Raw genomic sequence first — 6000 nt, forward strand, 5'->3', positions numbered from 1 at the left:
CAGGCTAGGTACCTGTGATTGGCCCCCGAAAAGTTGCTATGCAGGTCTTGACACTGATTGGTTAAACTCAGAGCGCCATTTTTCTGACCTCTCAATATCTTCTCTCTAACATACAGGCTAACGTACAAACTCCCATTTTTCCACATCCAACATGGTCATAGAACTGGAGCTAGAGCCAGTAACGACTAGTTGTAGTTGCTTCGATGCAGCTCTTGGATCCTCCAATGGAAAACCAAAGGCCAAAAAGTCAGATTATGGGGTAATTCCTGTAAACGTTGGTGCCATCTCACACCCAAGTTCTGCAGCGGAAAGCAGGACGGTAACTTTTGAGAGGAAAAACAGCATTTATTCTGTTCCAAAAGGGAAGCTGAATTCATAATCAGTAATTAAAGCGCACCCTTTAATTCAATACGTGGAGGTGTTGTGCTACCACACACCTAGGCTGAGTGTCCACCACATGCCAGCATCCTTTTTAGTTGGTCCCAGTCAGAGTATGTAGCCAAACAAAATGTTTTCTGCCATTTCTGTATGGCCGCTGGTGTTATCACACTTCATTATCAGTTACCAATTCTATAAGTGAGACTCATCATCCTGGAGAAGGTGCTTGTTTTGGTCTGTCTATAGCTGTATGATAAGTCAGGTTTCAATTTTATTTATGTAGCATCAATTCACAACATATGTCATCGAAGCAATTTTCCCTCAGGGATCACTAAAGTACTTCGGATCTAGTAGCACTTCACATAGTAAAGTGAAAACCTTAGGAACTTTAAACAGAGACTCCAACAATCCAAAGCTGCCTTCAGATTCCCTATAAGCAAGCAGTCAGCAACAGTGGGAAAGAATCAAAAAACCCCTTTAACGGGCCGGAAGAAAAAACTTCTGACAGAATCAGGCTCAGGGAAGGTGGCCATCTGACTCCACCGGTTAGGGTGAGAGTGGGATCACACTGAAGGGTGACACCAGTCCACCATGTAACACTGATTGGAGTTGTGATGTGCTGTGTGTTCCAGCTATGTAGCTTGCTAACCATGTTGCACTGGCTAATTTATCTAGCGTGCAGATATTTAGCTTGCTAACTGTGCTGTAGGACACCAAACCGGCTATGATAGCTATGATCTGTTCTGGACTTCCCGATTCTGTCTTCCCATTAGGATCAGTAGATGTTTGCACTGTAAATTCCCATGTCAAAGGTCACCAAAGATGCACTTGATTGAGAGGATTTGCACTGATGGATCCACTGACTGCAGCAAATCCGCTGAAATGAATTCATTTGGCTCAGAAAGGTCGCTGTCTAAATGCTGGTGTTGACCAGAGTAAAGAATAATAAGGGTGTAAATCAGCCGGAGAGAGCGGTGCTACGAATATACCATCCAGCACTGGGGTTTTGTTTATGTTTGGATTAGGGAGTGCATGTTGTACTGCCATGGGAATGTAAATGTAGTCTGTTATTAGAGCTGCTGGCTTCAACACGCAGCAGATGCTGAGCCTCCTTCTGATTGACATGTCAGCAGAGAAAACAATTCACTCCTGACATGTGAGGTTAATTCAAGGTGAGGTCGGTGGTCTATATTTGTCTTCACTTAGGGATCCTCGGTTCCCGACATGACAGGAAATAAGCCGACTTAACTGGATGCATCTTGTTGATATATTGTATAGCGACTGTAACAGGAGGCTCTGCCAAAACAGGAAAAAGGATCAACTACAAACGAGGACAGGACCCTCTGAGTGCTCCAGGCAGCTTAACATTAGGACCTTTCCCAGCGCTCCCAGCTGCTGCCTCCCGCTGGGGCTCACATCAGTCAGTGGGCCATCCAGATTTGAACATCACTGAGGCCTTTGTGTTGTTAAACCGAGAGTAAAAATCAACAATATGCAGTCATTTAGTGGGACACAGTACTGGACTGTGTCGTTATCTGCTAAATTGTGATCTGCTCTGTTCTAGCGGACTTTGCTTTGCTCTACATCTCACACACGGCAATAATGTAGCGCGATAAGCTCTGGTTAATTGTTAGTGTTTCAGTTCATCCTGAAGGTGTTGGAGGTCAAGGCTCTGTCCAGTTAAGTTCCCTTCGCCACCAAACTGGGAAAAGACTTCTTCTTGGAGCTGGATTTGTGGCAAAAAATATGTCTCTTTCTTGTTTTATTATGACGCACAAAGAAGGAAGAACACGACTATCTAAAGTGTCACTGTATGCTGCATCATGATTCCCCTTTTATTGAAACTGCTGGGCCAGAACTATGAAAAACAGACCCAGAACAAATACACACCAAAGTAAGTGGACAGGAAATCTATATGCTTTTGGCAATATAGTACTGGTCTTCTGTTAACATTTGTAAAAATAAAAAATAAAAAATTCTAGCAACACAAACTCATTCCTATATTTTACACCAGTATAGTTTAAATATTTTACCCTGTATTGTTCCTTATGACTGATTTTTGTTCTCTTTTTAAATCATATTGATGTTTTTGCTGCAAGGATCATCACTTTTGGGTTTATTTTTTGAAACTACAAAGTCAGTGACCTCATTTCCACTCAATCAAAATATTAAAGGCCCCCTTTTAACGAACAGACCTCCCTGGGTAGAAAGTAAACATGGAAGTCAAAATGCAGGTTTTAATAAAATGAGATTTGCAAACGTGTCACAAGGAAGGAAATTAATTAATTAATTAATTTTGGAAGTTTGTTAGAACCTCAAGGTTATGATGTTTTGTTCTGGGTTTCTTTTTGTGAGAAAAAAAAAAAAAGCAAACAGAACAGGGCACCTTAAAGAGAAATCAGTGCAAATCACTGAAAAACAAATCACAATCCTATATATAATTCTTATTAATTAGTTTGTTTTTTAAAAATCTGCACTGATTAATATTCTTTCTTAATAAAAATGAATCAAATAAATGAATACACAGGATTGACAATTAATGCAATTGTTGTTGCTTATAATACCAAACTGGCTGACACTTCTTGTCAGGCCTTGCAGTCCGTCTGAGCGTCATAGATGCGATATACTTTCTTTTAACTCATTGTTTTGGTTTTAGAGCCCACAACTTCACTGTTTTGGTTCAGTCCCACGGCTCTCATCATCTTCATTTTGAATGAAAAAGCTCTTTTTAACCTATTGTACGCTACCCGTTTAGCACCAAGCTGCAGACAGCAATGCTAACAGCTAGCAGGTGAACATAGTAGAGCATTTAGTAACTAAACTGATATTTTCTCAAGAAATCCAAAATAAAGTTAAAAGTATTGTGAATAATGTACTTATGTTTTCCAGGTGCACATGAACTGGCTCGACATTAATGCTAATGCTCCATATTAGCAATATTAAATATCATAAGCTAAGGTAATAAAATACAAGTGCTGTGTTTATAGCTTGTGGCCAAAAAAAATCAACTTGTAGAGCTTTAAATAAATGATGAACCACAACCACTCACTAGTTAGTTTAACAGCTAACTAGCATGATATTTATCTCAAAAGTTGGCGGACACCAAAACATTACATTCAGCCGGTGGATACAAAGACAACGTCAAACCAATGCTAATTCTGCTCTGTTGTGTGTGTAAAACTGTTTGCTAACATGTTAGCCATTAACAACTTCATGAGGCGATAATGTGACTACAGAGTACACCCAAATGATCAATTGATGCAGCTTTAACATTAACAAAACTACTAATCCTGACAGTACAAGTCAGGTTAACTCTAAACTCTAACCTCTAAAATGTCAGCTTTTGCAGAACCATGTTAATTAACACTTATTTTACATCTTATTCAAAGAGATATGTAACCCTAGAGGTACAGTTCTAACATGAAAATCAACAAAATACTAGATAAAAATGACAAAGCAGTCACATTGACAGGGCTCAGGATGGGACCAGGGTTGGACGTGGAGGTGGGCCATTCAAAATCCTGCTTAGACACACATCTCCTCGAACATGATCTGTTCGGCTCCCTAAACACAAGCATTGTTCACGAGGACAGGCTATAACATGTTCCCCCAATGCAGAGACTGATTATAAGGTGTTTTCTGTGTGAGGTCTGGGGTACATGTCCCAGACAAGTGTTGAAGGAATGTGGCAGGATGACATCTGAAGCCTGTTTTTTCAGATACAAAACAGCTCCAACACACATCCTCACTGGGATCTGGGGTGAGATAAGATGAAGCACTGTGGAGAAAGGGGAAACGTATGTTCATTTTAACAATTTAAAGCGCCCTCAGGTTGTATTAGGTAATATTTTACTCTTTCTTTTACAGGAAGTTTGTCCCCTACTGCTTTAAATAATTATACCAGTCTTCCAGCAGAAAGGCACATGTTGGGGGGTGACTCTATTCAAAAGTCAGAGGTCACTGACAAACATCATGTCATTACGAGAGTGAGTGTTTAACCTCAGGGAAAAGCCTATATTTGCTCATAATCAACATGTTTCCTGCAAGCTGAGCAAGTCCACAAATAGTGGAACATGCCTGAAGCTGGCTAATAACTCAGATTATTGCTGGTCTCCCACTTATAATTACAAAAACAACGAACAACAACTTTAGGTTCCTGTTGCTGTAAACCACCACTGTTGGTCTAGTCCTGTGTAGGAGGGTGTGTTTACTGCCGCTTATTCATGCTTCTGCATGCAGACCTGGTCGTCTCGTTTCATTACATGGTTTCTTGCGGTGTTGGCTGCTTGTACACAGTTCTGACTCTGTGAAGAACTAATGATGGAGGTGTTTTTTTATTTTACAGGTAAAACTTTTATTACAGAATTAATGTGATCTACGATACATGTGGGAAATCATAAAGTGAGATTGCAATTTTTAAAGAAGAAATAAAACGTTCTACCTGTTAAATCTGGAAAGTTAAAGCAGTTCAGCACACTCTGACTCACTTCTGTACACTCAGAGGTTTTGCTCATAGTCTTAAAAATGTACCCCTAAATTTTAAGAAAATGAATAATCTGCAATTGGTGATTTAAGGTAACTGTTGTTAATGTAATGTGTGAATATTAGGAGTTTGTTTGTAGAGACAATCAAACTTTGAAGGAGAAGGTAAAAAACATGATGGAAATATAGCATTTCTGTAATCATATTGTGAGGAAACCGATTCTCCTTATAACTTTTAAAGAGCAATAAGAGAAATATAGCTCTGTTACTTTGTATTGTGGATGCAGCTTCGCGCTAGTTCAGACAGGCTCGGAGATCCTGGATCACAGGGTCCTATTCTGCCCAATCATGCACCTACTCAGCTTATTGGCGCGCCTCATAACTAGGCAGCATTCATTCATTCTCTGGCTCTGTGCTCGCCACATCGCTTCCCCATTTGGCTCTGCCGGGGGATCGACTGATCTCATGTGTCATGCTTGCTCAGATTGTTCCACTTGAGCAGAGTCACCGCCAAACTCAAATGTATGTTATTGTAAAATAAATGGTTAAATCTGACAAAGAGTTCTGTCTGAAATACATTGAAGTACAAATTCACAGCACACACAGTGTTTTTACTTACGATTAGGCACCATTATTCATCATGCCACATCTGTACATGTGTACATAGTCTTTATCATGTTTTTATTTCCATCCTTTTGTATTTCTTGTATTGATTGTTATCGTCTTTCATTTATATCAAGCTGCCGTAACATGTGAAATTCCTCAGATCAAAAAAAAAAAAAAAAGCTGATCTTATCTTGATTCATCGCTTCACACACATCTGTTTATGTCTGCAGCTGCTTTTTCTCTCAAGTGAAATGGGATCTTCATTAGCATTCAAGTCACAAGCTTCATTATTGACATCATTCATTCAGTTCATCGCAATGACTTTGAACTGATGCATAAATTGAAAATGCTTGTTAAAATAGGTGACTGGGAATACACGTTATTGGGACTCTTCCCCACTTGCTGTTCAACAAATGCTACAATGATGTGCTAGACAACAGTGTGCCTCCAACTTTGAGCCGACAGCTTGGCGACGACCTTCTACTGTTTCAACAAGCGATCCCGTTTCCATCAGCAACGTGCAGCTGTTTTCAG

This window comes from Stegastes partitus, unplaced genomic scaffold (assembly GCF_000690725.1).
Source record: "Stegastes partitus isolate 25-593 unplaced genomic scaffold, Stegastes_partitus-1.0.2 Scaffold524, whole genome shotgun sequence".
NCBI lineage: Eukaryota > Metazoa > Chordata > Actinopteri > Pomacentridae > Stegastes > Stegastes partitus.